This window comes from Gekko japonicus, unplaced genomic scaffold (assembly GCF_001447785.1).
Source record: "Gekko japonicus isolate JY-2015 unplaced genomic scaffold, Gekko_japonicus_V1.1 scaffold174, whole genome shotgun sequence".
Classification (NCBI taxonomy): Eukaryota; Metazoa; Chordata; class Lepidosauria; order Squamata; family Gekkonidae; genus Gekko; species Gekko japonicus.
This window is the reverse complement of record NW_015177013.1, coordinates 655,402-671,735: the sequence shown is the minus strand read 5'-3', so window position 1 is coordinate 671,735 and position 16,334 is coordinate 655,402.

The window sequence follows — 16,334 nt, the reverse complement described above, 5'->3', positions numbered from 1 at the left end:
TGAGTCTCAGTGAGAAACGCGGACTATACCATAAGTAAATTGTCCAACATCAAAAGAATTAAAATACAGAAAAAAGTGTAAAGGTCCATTAAATATCAGGGCATTACTGGGGGAAGAAAAGATAGTTTTACAAGACTTTACTGTTTTGTTTTTTATCAGTGCCATTGAGCACTCCCATATTGGAAGAGGTACAGTAGAGAGAAATGTTCAACTTCTGACTTTTAGAATAATTTTTTTAATTCCAGAAATTGTGCAGGGGGGATTGTATTATCAATTACTGCTGATGATGTTGATACTCTGCACAGAATTCTGAAGTACTATGGACACACTAGCCGAGAGTATTGGGGCAGAACTGTTTTCTTGGTGATTAGTATTGCATCATTATGATATATTCCACTACTGAAATAGTATCTTGAGGAAAGAGGTCTAGATTCCCTACAAGAGAATATCAACAAATGTATCTACTGACCAACAGGACAAGTCTAGAGAAGCCCTTGGCCTCCCTCCGTATGTGAGTCTGTTGTCCCGTCTTAATGGCAAATAAACAAGTTACAATGACAACTGTATCAGCCTCTGTTTGCTATAACTGGTCAAGGATGTTTCCACATTCTAAGATTGTGTTCTCCTGAGCATAAGACAGTAGTAACAAACAGAATGACCATTGGCACTGTGGCCGCTGTTGGGAAAAGATACCTCAGTCAGGTCAGCAAAGCAGTAGCTGCGCTTAAAACAAATAATGAGGATCCTCTTCACCTCATGGTATTGGTGAAGGCACATTGAACCATAATAAAAGTACATTCATTCCAGATGCAAGGGTCTTATAGCACACAGATCAAAAGAAACAAAGCAATTTCATGGAGTGCTCACAAGTTCTTGTATTGTGAGAAAGGGAGAAAAGTAGTCAGGTTAGAACAGATAAAAGGAAGTACTTCTTCACCCAAAGAATGATTAACAGGTGGAATTCACTGCCACAGGAGGTGGCGGTGGCTACAAGCATGGACAGCTTCAAGAGGTCCATCAGTGGCTATTAGCCACAAGGTATAGATAGGAACTCTCAGTCTGGGGCAAGTGATGCATTGAATTCTTGGTGCTTGGGGGGGCAACAGTGGGGGGGCTTCTAGTGTTTCTTACCTACTTCCTATCTTCCAGTGAGAGCTTGGTGGCTCATTTCTTTAAATGCAAGGTCTCTTTTTAGTCTTTCCATTACATTTTTAAATAAATAATGAACTGTGAAGATTACTGTAGCAAATCCAAGCTGTGAAAGAGCAATTTTTATTGTTCTTGTACTGACTTTTCTAAGTAGATGAAGGAGAATCCAGATAAGATGTAATAATGAACCTGTAGTCACAGAGTCCCACTAACTTCAGTGAGATTCTGAAAATGTTAAATGACATTTTTAATTTGTAGGAATCAGGGTGGAATTGATTTAAATCACTAGTCAGTAAGACTCAATTTAAATCATGGTTTTCTAGATAGAGGCTCATTCTTGCTGGCCTTAATATTTACAATCCAGATGAAGGTTTCATTTTACTATAATAGTTTTTTTGGTTATATCAGAAAATTAATGATTGGTTATTTACCATTTGAAATAGATAATTATGAAATCATTGCAATGAACTATCTCCAGTTTAGTAGGTTAATCATTTGTATTTGGACAACTTTTCTGCTGTACTCTTTTGGAAGGAGAAAAATAATCATTAACAATAACCATTTAAATGGTTTTATTTAATTAAAACAATAACATTATATAGCATATGTATTCTTGTATTTGCTTAAACATCCATGAGAATACACTCACAAAGATCTCAAGATTTCTGGAGTATTCTGCTCAAAAAGTTTCACTTTCATTTGTACTGCTTGCATCTCCTCCTCATCAAGACGTATTCCACCCCAAACAATCTTATATTAATTGAACTTCGGCCCATTACGCATGCACATCTTACTGCAGATTTTCCAAGCACTAAGCCTTTAACCTTGACTTTGAATTCTATGTCCGCCTTATGCACCATTCTTTTTCCTCCAATGTATTTATTATGCAGCTACAATTTTTTAAAACGCATTTTTCTAAATTGGGGTGGGAACATCACTTGTGACAGGTAGGGGGTGGTGTCTAAATTTTTAAAAAATGCAGTTGCCTTATCACAGCAAACACTTTTGATTTAAATCCTTGTAGTTCAAGTTTTGTGCATTCATTTTATCATTAGTTCATTGAATGAAAAGGAACAGAAAGGAAAGCAGGTGAAGGGGGAAAACTGATGTTGAAACCTACAAGACTTTTTTAAACTGACAAGCAGCTGTGAAGACATTTTCCATATTGCCAAGCACTATGGGATTCTCTGCTATGTTATCGGCCATTGTGAAAAATGGGAGTCACACAATCTCATAATATGGGGGAACACGTTGAATGTACAGAATGCATGGTAGAACCCACTGACACTGGCATTACAAGCTTTGATAGTTGGCAACTCGATCATGTCACCCCTCAGCCATCATTTCTCCAAGCTAAAGAGCCCCAAGCATTTTAACCTTTGTTCATATGGAAAGTGTTCCAAACCTTTTATCATTCTAGTTGCTTTTCTGCACTTTTTCAAATGCTATTATATTCTTTTTGAAGTGTGGTGACCAGAACTGTGCACAATACTCCAAATGAGGTCGCATCATTGATTTATACAGGGGCATTCTGATACTGGCTGATTTGTTTTCAATTCCCTTCCTAATAATCCCCAGCATAGTTTATTCCCTTCCTAATAATCCCCAGCATAGTTTATTTTTATTGCAGTCGCACACTGTCTCGACATTTTCATTGAGTTATCTACCACAGCTCCAAGATCTCTCTCTTGGTCAGTCTCTGCCAGTTCAGACCCCATCAACGTGTATTTATAGTTAGGATTTTTGGCTCCAATGTGCATCACTTTGCACTTGGCCACATTGAACCATATTTGCCACGTTGACGCCCACTTGCCTATCCTCGACAGATCCGTTTGGAGTGCCTCACAATCCTCCCTGGTTGTCACCACCCTGAACAACTTTGTATCATCTGCAAATTTAGCCACTTCACTGCTTACTCCCAATGCCAAATCATTAATAAACAAGTTAAAAAGCATCAGACCCAGTACTGTTCCCTGTAGTACCCCACTGCTTACCACCCTCCACTGAGGAAATTTCCCATTTATACTCACTCTCTGTTTCCTTTTTTTATATGAATTTATTTTCACATTTTCATTTCACATTTTCATTTCACAAAATATATACATAAATGAATTTAATGTTTATACATTTATTTAAAATAATAATCATCTTTATTTGCTCTAATCTATTATTTTAACTAGCATTTTAATCACATTTCATTCTTTCTTCTTGTGCTTTAGCCAGTCATATATAATCTTCCATCTGTTCCAAAAAACATCTTCTGGTTTGTTATTCAATGCTAAACTCAGTTTATCCATTTCCGCTATATCCAGAATCTTACACTTGAGTTCTTTTATAGATGGTATGGCTTTCAACTTCCAACGTTTAGCTATCAAAATTCTTGCTGCTGTTAAGGTTCCTATGAATTAGCTAGTTTTTGATCCATAAAAGGACTTGTCCTTTTCTCCCATGACTATTGAGCTTACTTTAGGAGCCTTTGATGAGGAATTTTGTCAAAAGCTTTCTGGAAGTCAAGGTAAACAACATCTATTGGGTTCCCCTTGTCCACATGTTTGTTCACTCCCTCAAAGAACACTAACAGGTTAGTGAGACAAGATTTTCCTTTACAGAAGCTATGCTGAGTCTGCCTCAATAGTTTTTGTTCTTCAGTGTGCCTACTAATTCTTTCCTTAATAACAGTTTCCACCAACTTACCTGGTATCGACGTCAGACTGACTGGCCTGTAATTTCCCGGATCTCCTCTGGAACTCATATGGTCCATATGACTTAGCCGCCATTTTAATGTTAGGCTTTTGAAGACTGCCAAAATGGTTCACCCCCAAACTTTGTTCACTAAAGCATTTAAGAGGAAAAATGTTTTCAAAGCTTTAGGCTTCCCATCCCAGTCTCTCTTTCTCTCTTTACGTCTCATGTCTATTTCATTCGGTGCTGGCTATTCCCCCCTTTATTTTGTTTGCATGCAGCACTGAAATCCTTTTTTCTTTTGTTCTTTTTTTGCATTGGGGATGCTGAAGTTTGCCTCCTTTCCAATCCCCCTTCTAAGTCAATGCCAGCAGGGAACTAAATCTCCCACAGCTCCTTTTAAACTTTCTCCCAGTCGTTTTAATATTTTTGTTTAGCAATTCAAGACTTGTGATAGTCTCATATTGCTAAACTCATGTGGTTTGTTAAACAAAAAATAAAGATTTAAAACAAATGAAAAAGTAATCAATGGAGCTTGTACACCATTGAAGGAGGGAGGGTAGGGGAAGACACAGAGTGGGCAGAACAACCTCAATGAGGGCAGGGGAGCGACTAAGGGGCGCCAGAAGGGCAGGGGAAAATCTGAGGGAATCTGTGTGTTTTTGAATTACTTTCGGTTTGGAAGTGAAACAAGGGAAAAATCAGCACAAAAACACTCTCAGAAAACCTAGGGAAACAGCAACCAGAAAGCGAACTGAGTGCTGAAGTGAGGAAAATCAACACAGAACGTCAGAGGAAACCCATGCACAGTGAAAGTGAGGGAAAACACTCATACATAATAGGCCTTCTTGAAGCGTAGCACTTAAGAGAGAAGAGATTGATTCTCTGTGTATAGATTTGCAGAGGACCAATAAGACTGAGCTCTCTTAACTCTGTATGTTTGTTTTATAGCAGTTTTGCTGTGAAAAATAGGCATGTTATCTCTGCAGACAAAAATTCAGTTTTGAGAACTGCAAAACCTAGCATCTCTGATAATATCTTCTACACAGAAAAATTGCCCAAAATAATCTTACAGAAACCTCTGAGAGAGCATGACATTGTGAATGGATTACTGGAATTCATTTACCAATCAATCAATTGTTTATTTCAATACAAAATCAGCTCTGAAGAATCAGCAGTAATAATAATAAAAGAAGAAATAGAAATAAAATAAAGGAATAAAAGGATAAGGGCTTTTTGGCTAAGATCAAGTGTAGGATCATTTAGCAAAAGATATACATTGCATAAATATACAGCCTTTTGCTACATAATTAAAAACTAATCCATGTTTCGTGAATAACCTTTGGACTAAAATATATCTTAAATAGAAAAATACCTTTTAGATAGATTTTTCCTCAAAATGCATTCTATTTTAAGTAATATGATCTAAATAAAAAACCATTAATTTTTTTTTAGTTTTTTTAAAATATCATTTATTCTTATCCACCCTGGTACAAATTAAGATCAACAGAATGAATAAAAGTGTTAAACTATACGTATCATCTTTATATGGCTATGTTGAGACCTCCAGCCCCTTGATCATGCTGGATTCTCCTCTTCTAGGTGTGCACATTGAAAGTCTTATGAGAGTAGAGAATTTCCTTTGGTCATATCACAGTTGATAGGTATCCTGAAGGAATTGGAAACAATGAATGGGATAGAAGCAAACTCACTGTGCTGCAAGGAGTGTGTGGTGTTAGGTAGTAGAGTGCTGGACCAGGTTCAAATCCTTACTGTGCCATGGAAAGTAGCTGGGTGAACTTGGGCCAGTCACACACACTCATTCTTTTTTTTTTACACACTCTCATTCTAACCTACCTCACTGGGTAAGGACTTTTAAAGAATAAAATGGAGGAGGAGAGAATGATGTTAAAAACTGCTTTGGGTCCCCATTGGAGAGAAAATTAGGGTATTAATATTTATTTAGATATCTGTGAGCTTTGCCAATACAATTTCTTTCGTGAATCAAGCCAGGGCTAGCCCAGCCTGCCCTCTTGAAGGGCCTATGGTAGTACAGTGTGGCATAAAAAGAGCTGCCTTCTATCTATCAGCCTGGCAAGAACTCTTTTGCCCCTCCACCTTTGCCCTCCTTCCCCTGATATGGCCTGTCAAAGTGACAGGTAGTCAAATATGTGTCAGTATATGGTGTAACGAGAAAACTGACATTGCTGGATTTTTCTTTCTTTCTTTAAAAGAAATAAGAAAAAAGAACAAGGTAGGAAATCTTAACATCCAGCAACTAACTAAATAAGCCTTTTTTTAAAAAGAAAAGAAAAGAAAAGAAAAACAGGAAAAAAACACATAAAGACAAGGCAAAATTATAACCACACTGGTGGTGGGTCTACACATAAGTTTCTATATGATTCATTTCCAAATATCTAAAAATAAGTTCATACACAATTGCTGTCTATATGTTGTATGTTCAAATATTGATAGAATTGTAAGGTCCACCTCAGTCCATTGATTTTACCAGAGGTGGGTTTTTATCTTTCCAGTGCTGTAATATGAGTCTTTTAGGTGTAGAAAGGGCATGGAGGGTCCATTTTCATTGGCCACCAGTTAAGCCTCCAAGAGACAGGCAGATAGTCTAAAAGTACAAAAGAATCCTCAAAAATCAATGAACATTCTAATACAAAATAAGTAATAATTTCTTCCCAGAAAAACTGAATGACTAGACACGCCCAAAACATATGTTTAAGTGACATATCCTGTAAGTTACAGTGTCACCAATTACATACTTTACTCAATCCTTTGCTAAAGAGTTGCTGTAGTGTCCAGTATATCCTAAACATAATTTTTTGCTGAATAAGTCTCAGTTTAAGATCCATAGAGAGAGTAGGTATAGCCTTTAAGGCCATATCCTGTTGCTTTGGCGAAATAGGATGATCTAACTCCTTATTCAATTTATTTCTAAGACTCTGCATATCATATTTGTTAACTGACATCAAATATTTATAAACAAATATTGTAGGTTTCGTTTTCTGCCTTGATTTGATTAGAGTTCCCAGGAGCAAAGGGAATTCTGAGACACTTAATGCCACAGGGCCATATTTAATTACCAACAAATGTTGCAACTGTAAGTATTGCCATTCTACAGAAGGTAACAAATCATATCTAGACCTCAGCTGAGAAGATGACAAAAACTCATCCTCATAATCTATCAACTGATCCAATGTAAAAAAAAACCCTTGTCAGGCCAGGCCTTCCACAAAAAAAGATTTGTTCCCAATTTTTAGATTTGTATTGGCCCATAATGTTTATTTAGAATGTGAAAATGGATCAAAATGATACTTCTGTGCCATTATACACTGTTGTTTTCTAAGTGTAGAAATTGTGGGAGGAATGGGATCTACTCTAGCACAAGTAGACTCTAATGAATTCCACTTAGAGAGGGACACCAGATAAGAAGCCTCCAAAACAGCCCTAGATGGTCAGTCCAACTGCAAGCAGCAATCCCTATGATTAATACAAATTAACAGGTATGCCTGATGATATAAACCAAGATCAAGGAAACCAAATCCTCGTTCACTGAATGGAAGTTGCATCTTCTGTAAAGAAATCCAAGGCAGTGAGAAACCCCAAATAAATTTCTGAAACAAAGTATTAATTTTATGAATATATCAACATTGTGGCATAAGAGCTAATGTGAATTCTCTCCTGTTTTTAAGTGTTGGTTTGTTTATTTTTATTGTTCCAATTTTGAACTGGATTTTATTAAATATTGATTTGTGTTCCTAGCCACATTAGGGACCCATGGGCCAAAAATCAGTTAATCAAAAAATGAAAATCATTGTTGAGGGTTCAGTAGCTTGCAATAAAGCAGGAGCATGTCTTTTGTATATACGTCTTGGAAGATGAGACTTGGCTAGAGAGTCAGAAACCTGTAGACAAATAGGGCAATGTAAATTAAGTAACCAATACTTTTTATAGGCAGTGGAGAGGAGACTAGAGAAGTGTGGTTTAATTTTATCCAAGAAAGGAAGTCTTAAAGTTAAGCAACAGTGTTTCATAAAATTTGCATCCACAACTTTTGTAGTTTAAAGCAACCTATTAATAGTTCTCATAATTTTAGTTTCTATTTTGTTATTTTTCCTTGGGTGCCAGTTTATAAAACAAATACAAGAAAATCAATGCAGAAGCATTAATAACATCACTTAAGATCATTAACAGTCATGTTTACTTATAACTCCGTGTAAGCAACAGTCCTTTATCTGTCATCAAATAAAAATAGATAGGATTCAGCAAGTCCTACTGAACTCAGTTGAATAGACTTACAAGTAAACACAGGACTGGGCTGTGAATCAGCTAGAAACTAGAATTAATATAATAAAACCTCACACACAGTTTTTTTACCTGTTTCATGAAAAAGTATTTATAATGGATCAGATCCTGCAGTCATTTTCTGCCAGTGCAAGGACACTTCTCATGGGGTAATGGGAGCAGTTTTCATCCATTTCTGCCACAGACCGAATCCTGGGATAACATTTCAGACAGTGTGGGAAGGGGGCTACAGGGAAAGGATAATCATATATCTAATTCAAAACTGGGCCATACAGTATGAATTTAAAAATCTACAAAATGGGTCCAGGGGAAAACAGGTTGGATTTATCTGTAACCCTGAAAGAAACCCCAGAATTGCAGAGCTATCTGATTTTTTAAAAATAAAAATTATAGTATTAAAACTCCACAATACCAGTTAGCTGTAACAAAAGAATGCCTACTGAGCTCTCACAAAATTACCTTCTGAGATCTCAGTGACCATTTTGGAGGTTGCTAGGCACCCACAAAGGGACCATGGTGGCTCAGAGGTTAAGACGCTGAGCTGCAGTCTGGAAAGTTGGTAGCTCGGCAGTTCGAGACCCGATTGCTGTGTGACAGAGTAAGCTCCCAGCTCCTGCCAACCCAGCAGTTTGAAAGCAAGAAATTGCAAATTGATAAATAGGTACCGCTACGGAGGGAAGGTAACAGCATTTCGTACACCTTGGTGTTTAGTCATGCTGGCCACATGACCGTGGAAGAAGTCTTCAGACAGCACTGGCTCTTCGGCTTGGAAACAGAGATGAGCACCGCCCCCTAGAGTCAGATTCGACTGGCTTTTGAGCAAGGGAAACCTTTACCTTTAGGCACCCACAACAATATTGCCCAACATTCCAAGCCTTGGTTTCTGTAACGCTATGGGGTAGGGGTAGACTGGGAAGCCAAAACACTCCTGGCTAAGATAAGAACATAAGAGAAGCCAATGTTGGATCAGGCCAATGGCCCATCCAGTCCAACACTCTGTCACACAGTGGCCAAATATACCAGTTAATATCAGGAGGTCCAGCAGTGGGGCCAGGACACTAGGAGCCCTCACACTATTGACCCCCCCCCCAAGCACCAAAAAATACAGAGCATCACTTGCCCTGGAGTCCCTATCTATACCTTATGGCTAATAGCCACCGATGGATGTCTGCTCCATATGCTTATCTAATTCCCTCTTGAAGCCGTCCATACTTGTAGCCGCCACCACCTCCTGTGGCAGTGAAATCCATGTGTTAATCGCTCGTTGGGTGAAGAAGTACTTCATTTTATCTGTTCTAACCCAACCGCTCAGCAATTTCATGGAGTGCCCACGAGTTCTTGTATTGTGAGAAAGGGAGAAAAGTACCTCTTTCTCTACCTGCTCTATCCCATGCATAATCTTATAAACCTCAATCATGTCACCCCTCAGTCGTCGTTTCTCCAAGCTAAAGAGCCCTAAGCGCCTTAACCTTTCCTCATAGGGAAAGTGTTCCAACCCTTTTATCATTCGAGTTGCCCTTTTCTGCACTTTTTCCAAAGCTATAATAAGCATTGGCCTTTTTTATTGCAGTCACACACTGTCTCGACATTTTCATTGAGTTATCTGCTACAACTCCAAGATCTCTCTCTTGTTCAGTCTCTGCCAGTTCAGACCCCATCAACGTGTATTTATAGTTAGGATTTTTGGTTCCAATGTGCATCACTTTGCACTTGGTCACATTGAACCCTGTTTGCCATGTTGACGCCCACTCGCCCATCCTTGACAGATCCCCTTGGAGTGCCTCACAATCCTCCCTGGTTTTCACTACCCTGAACAACTTTGTATCATCCTCAAATTTAGCCACCTCACTGCTTACTCCCAACTCCAAATCATTAATAAACAAGTTAAAAAGCATTGGACCGAGTACTGATCCCTGCGGTACCCCACTGCTTACCACCCTCCACTGAGAAAATTGCCCATTTATACTCACTCTCTGTTTTCTATTAATTAGCCAGTTTTTGATCCACGAAAGGACTTGTCCTTTTATTCCGTGATTTTTGAGCTTACTTAGTAGCCTTTGATGAGGAGCTTTATCAAAAGCTTTCTGGAAGTCAATGTAAACAACATCTATTGGGTCCCCCTTGTCCACATGTTTGTTCACCCCCTCAAAGAACACTAACATGTTAGTGAGACAAGATCTTTCCTTACAGAACCAATGCTGAGTCTGCCTCAATAGTTTTTGTTCATCAATGTGCTTACTAATTCTTTCCAATGTGCTTACTAATTCGATCCTACCTGTGTCGCTGCTATGCCTAGCAGCAATGACTGTCAACTTGTTTCTCACATAATTCACATGGGCCTGGCAGTGACTGCTACATAAGTTGACAGGGGCTGGTGGCAGCCAGCACACATCTTGTCCAAGTCCATCTGAGGCAGCCACTGTACAACTTCTGCTACTTTCCATAGTTTTCCTGTGGTGAGACTACCAGAGGGAAGGGAAGGAGGGAAAGCTGAAGACTGGAAAGATGGAAGCAAGAAAAGAGAAGCTGTGAGGGCTACTGAGGGAAGGAATGAAGGGGGAAATGAGATCCCGTCCTCAAGTCCTTGAGGGTTCCCCACTTGTTATATCTAATTCTGAAGTAGACCATAGAATGTGGATCAAAATATCTACCAGATGGGGCCAAAGACAGGCAGGAGTATTGTTCTGCAGGCATGAGGCAGGCCCAGGTTTGTAGAAAAATATGAAATGTAAAAGAAATGGTTAGAAAAAGACACATATCATAGAAGAAATGTATTTTTCTTTAATAACCATGTGCCACTGAGATTTCATGAAACTTTCTTGTGAGCTCTTGGTGGCCATTTTGTGGGTGGCTAGGACTGGCAATCATAATTCCGAAAGATTCCAAGCCTCAGTTACTGTCAGCACAAGATAGGGTGGAAAGAACCCAATTTAAAAAAAGGTAGAAGGAGGGGGAGAAAGTACAACTGGAGGGAAGAAACAAAAAAGTTAAAAGGGGAAAGGCGAAGAGGAACAGAAAAAGGTGAGAGAGTGGCAAATGCTGCTGTGAGGGATAGGAAAGGCTACATCATGCATGAAAGGAAAGAGGTTGCAGGCACTTCCAGGAGGAGGCAGAGAGAAAAAGCAAGAGGGAGTGAGGGAAAAGGGAAATGAGATCCTCCCCAAAAAATCCTTGAGGGCCCCCACTTCTAAAAATATATTCCACAAGTGGAACTGCACTTGATCAATATTTTCAATGTTTTCCCCACCAGAATTGACTCCCAAAATGGCTCAAAGAATCAAAATCTAATGCAGTTGTACTCTTCAATGCAAAATGTTCCTTGGAAAAGTAGTTCTCAGCTTAGCTGGATCTGGGCATGATGGAAGAGTGGCCTCTTGCCACTCCCATTCTGATCATTGGTATTGAAAGCTAAAAGTAAAGGGTTTCCCACTGGAGTGGGGATCAATTACAATGGAAGAATGTCTGACTGTTCTCTTTCCAGTGCTCGTATTGGCATGGACATGATTGCCTTAATAAAAGTTGAATAAAATAGGAAGTTCTGCATTCCCTAGTAAATCTTGCTAACTGGGCAGGTAGAATCTGAAGCAGATTATTGTCTCTTTATGTACAAAACAGTTTATAGGGGAGATCAGGATTCCTCAGTCTCCCTTTACAAGCTTCAAATATTGCGACAGACTGAATTGTATTTCCAGTTTCTTTGTAGGTTAAAAAAAGATGATATTCTGGCATCTTTCAGAAGCCACCAATCTGGTTCTGCTGATTATTGAGAAGAAAAGCAATATTGCCCCTGAAGACAAGGTTGGTGCCCTGACAGCTGTTCAAGAAACCTAACCAAGATTAACAGCAAATGCTAATTACCCTTGTGGCAGAACACTCTGCCCTTACATAAATTCTGCTTTCCATTTTCATCAAAAGGCAGAACTGTCATCCCTTCCTGACACTGTTTCAACAGAATCTACAGAGAACATCTCTTTAGTACTTCTAACTCACCCTAAATTTCATGCAGTGATTTAACAGTGCAATCCTATGCACAGTGACTCTTATCTTAAATCTATTTTTCCAATGGGCTTTGTTGTTGTTTTTGCTGTCAAGTAACAGCTGACTTATGGTAACCCTGTAGGGTTTTCAATGCAAGAAACATTCAGAGGTGGTTTGCCATTGCCTGCTTCTATGTCACGACCCTAGTATTCCTTGGTGGTCTCTGTGATGTCCTCATTTGACTGTGAGTTTCCAGGCTAGAGTACTCACTTAGGCACCTGTTCTCAGGTCCATTCAGCAGCAACAGGCTGGCTCAAAACATCAGCTGTTTATTTGCAAGAGGATAACTCCCACAATCAACAGCTACAGCTCACATACAAAACTGGAAACTGACACAATAGCTTCACCCAATAGGACCAAACTAAATCACACAGATATTGGGGGGAAGCAGACTGTTCCATTACATCTATATGTATAAAAGAAAGTCCCCTCACCGTAAAATCAATGCCCAGGCCAAACCGCTAGACCTAGAGACACCAAATTCGGGGAGAGCGATCCTACCATGGCATAGGTGCTCGCTAAGAAGGGATTTTAAGAAATCCAACCCCTAAGTGGGTCAAAAGGGGGGAAATGTGCTCCCCCCCATTGATTCCTAGGCAGCTGCCTCTCTGCACCCCTCACTCTCTGATTGGTCAGCTGCAGAGCTCAGTGTTCTTGGGTAAAAAAAACCCCAACAGTTACAGGGGACTGCACAGAGCTAGCAGTGGTTGCAGGGTGCTTAAAGCTACGAGGGAGCCTGCCTCAGCAGTAACACCATAGTGATCCTGCCAGCCCTGCCTCCACAGTGGCTTCTAATACTCCTCCCCCCCCCTTCCTACACTGGACAGGCAGCTGCCTGTCAGGTGTAGGAGAGGAAGTGGGATGCTTACAGCAGGCAGGGAGGTTTGCTCAGCAGGATTGCCTTATCACTGTTGCTGGCACAGCCTCCCCGATGCTGTTAAATACAATCCCTCCCCCCCAACAAGCCGGTGTCTGTCAGGTGTAGGAGCAGGGCCAGGGAATGAATATTTATGGGGAGATAGTAAAGGACATTTCTAGGAGCCATTTCAATGCGTGCCTCCCTCGTGAACCTGAAGAAATGTCCACCACATCACCACTCCCTCACACCAACTCCTGCTCACACCTCTCACCTCTTACTGCCCCCAAGAAAGCTCCTGGCAAACGTCGAGCCAGATACACCAATGCTACAAGGAGGAGGCAACTTAGGAATGCAGCAAAGACATTTGCACTCCTGCAGTGCACTGAGCTGCACAGGCCAAGTACCAGCAAGATCACCCTGAGGTCCTCAGAACAACACAGTCTCCATATGAGCAAAACAATCCAGGAACACAGGTAGCGAGGCCATCACTTTCATGGAAGGTAGCAGGAACTGACTTAACAGACGACTGCTTCTTAAATGGACAGTTCTATGTGGCCTGCTCCAGAGTGAGCTCATCAAGCAGCCTGGTGATCCTAGCACCTGAGGGCAGAACCACCAATGTGGTCTAGAGAGAGGTCCTTCAGTAGAGGGGGAGGGGTATGTACGTATGTCTCACTTAATTTCTTACACTACAGTTTTCTCTGTTAGAATTCCTACAACGAATGTCACATTTCAAATTTCAGATCATCAGTATTATAACTGGATTTACGGAACTTAAATACCGTAGTGAAGCACGGGTAGCAGGCTAGTATATAAATATATACAATAAATATACCACATCCCACTTCTTTACTTTGGTGTGGTCAGTACAAGCCAAATATTACAAAAATGTGGAGTCAGAAGTTACTAGCACTTGACTCACCATAGCGGCCTTTATCGCTAACTAATCACATAGTCTTTAAATCTAGCAGGCAACTTGACCACCTGCCTGCTCTTTGTTCATAAATCTTCAGCTGGGGGGAGTCATCAGGCACTGGGAGCGCATCCATAGTGCTATGATCCTCTTCTCCAGGCAGGTCTAGAACATCAGCTGGGATCTGTTCTGAGATCACCAGGCACAGCAGCAGATTCTGGAGGTGCAGAGGAACAATCTGTTCTCAGATGTCTCCTATTCCTCCTATACATGTTTCCATTCAGTGTTTCAACAGTATTGGAACGTGGTTCAGTCCTCTTTCATGCAACCGATGCCGGTACCGATCCTGTATACGTCTGCCTCCTCACACTCTCCCCCTCTTGCAGGGGTGGAAGGGACATGTCCTGTTTGTCATAACAGGCCTTTTGTCAAACACTGAAGGGCCTTCAATTTCTATGAAACTGCGGATGGCAGTCTGAGTGTTAAAGCTGCTGATGTAGCTGGTAGAATGCTGCATAACAACCTTCCCATAACGAGCTGTGCGGGGGCATACTCTAGACCTGAAACAGGTGTGTTCCTCAAGTTGAGTAAGGCCAAATGAAGATCTGAACCATCTCCATAAAGCTTTTTTGAACATTTGTTTGATGGTTTGAACGATGTATTCAGCCTGAACATTGGATTGGGAATAACCAGGACTAGAGTGAGTGATAGAGATAACCCATAAAATGCAGATTGTTTCATCACTGAACTTGCAAATAGGACATGGTCACAAATGAGCTCTTTAGGAATACCATGGCAAGTGAGCAGTGTTTTCATCTTGGCCGCAACCATGTCAGCTGTCTTGTCAGGTAGCAGCAGAACTGCAGGGTATTTGGAATAATAGTCAACAACTATTTATTTATTTATATATAGCCTCCCCAGGCGGGCTCAGGGCAGCGTACAACGATTAAAATAATACAATTAAAACAGCATTAAAATAACAATTTGCATAGAATAGTATCCTAAAATACCATGTAAACGTTGAGAGATCAGATGTTAAATCTGGTGTCTAATCAGATGTCTAATCAGATCCAGGCCACTGGTAGGTGATTGGCCAGAAGCTGGGGGGGAAGGGACGCCTACTGCCTCAACCAAATGCCTGGTGGAAGAGCTCCATCTTGCAGCCCTGCAGAATTGCAATACGTTTCGCAGGGCCCTGAACTATAAGGTAGGACTGGCCATTGAGGTGAAAAATATCAGTTGCCAACTTGGACCAGGGCAATTCTGGGATCTCATGGAAGATCATTGGTTCCCTGCAGTTGCTAGGCTGAAATTCCTGACTTGGTTTACAGTGTTCAACCCATTGTTTTATGTGAGCATTCATGGTAGGCCAATACATGATTTTACAAGCCCATGCTTTTGTCCTCTGAATACCTTGATGGGGAGAGTGAAGCAAGGCCAGCATGTGAGACTGTGCACCTTGGGGAATCAATATTTTAGGGGCAATCATGAGTAAATCATGACCTGCTCTGCAGTGACCCACAATTACCCCTGATGGTTTTATGTGGGCACCTCCAAAAGCAATGAGTGTGAGTGGTGTTTACATAATGTGCACTTTTCCCATCAAAGCTTTAGCCACTACAGCAGGGATAGTGTTTAATTCAGCTCCACTGTGCAGTTTAAAAGATACTGGGAGACCTGCTATTGTTACTGTGCTGTGCCATGCCTTAGAGCGATCAGGAGTAGACAGCGAGCCCATGAATAGCATTTTCACATCCTTTTCTAGCTCTGCATGTTCTTTCATTCTGCACATTTTAGCAAAATGATTTTTTTGACAAATGACGAAGAAGAAGAGGAAGGAGGTGGTGGTGGATTTATATCCTTCCCTTCTGTTGTGTCCACTGACCGCCACCGGAGGTCAGGGCATATACCCGAGCTTCAGTCTGGGAAGACAATGGGGACTAGGATTCTAGTCCCTCCACTGGGGAACCAATGGGAGCCATGGCAGGAGATTCAAACCCACCAATGGTGACCAAGGGGTGGTCCCCATGTGTGTATATAGTTGGCCTGCCGGCCGTTTGTCTTTGTCTTGTTGTGTGCCTAATAAAGCGTGCTATGCACCACGTCGTTGTCTGTCGTCGATCCATGCGGCTCCCACTACACAATAGTGGCGACGAGGATGGGATCTAGCCGCATCTGAGCCGGGCCGTCGCGAGGAACCAGGAGGACGCGAAGCAGCCGATCTGATGAGCGAACCATCGAACAACTCGACCGCTCCTCCCGCACCCCCTCCGACGCGCACAATGGCTACCGCTCCCGGGCTAGGGCTGCTACCGCCCTTCGACACAGCCCGCCCGCAAGACTGGGCCTCCTGGGTCCAGGGCGCCGAGTCCG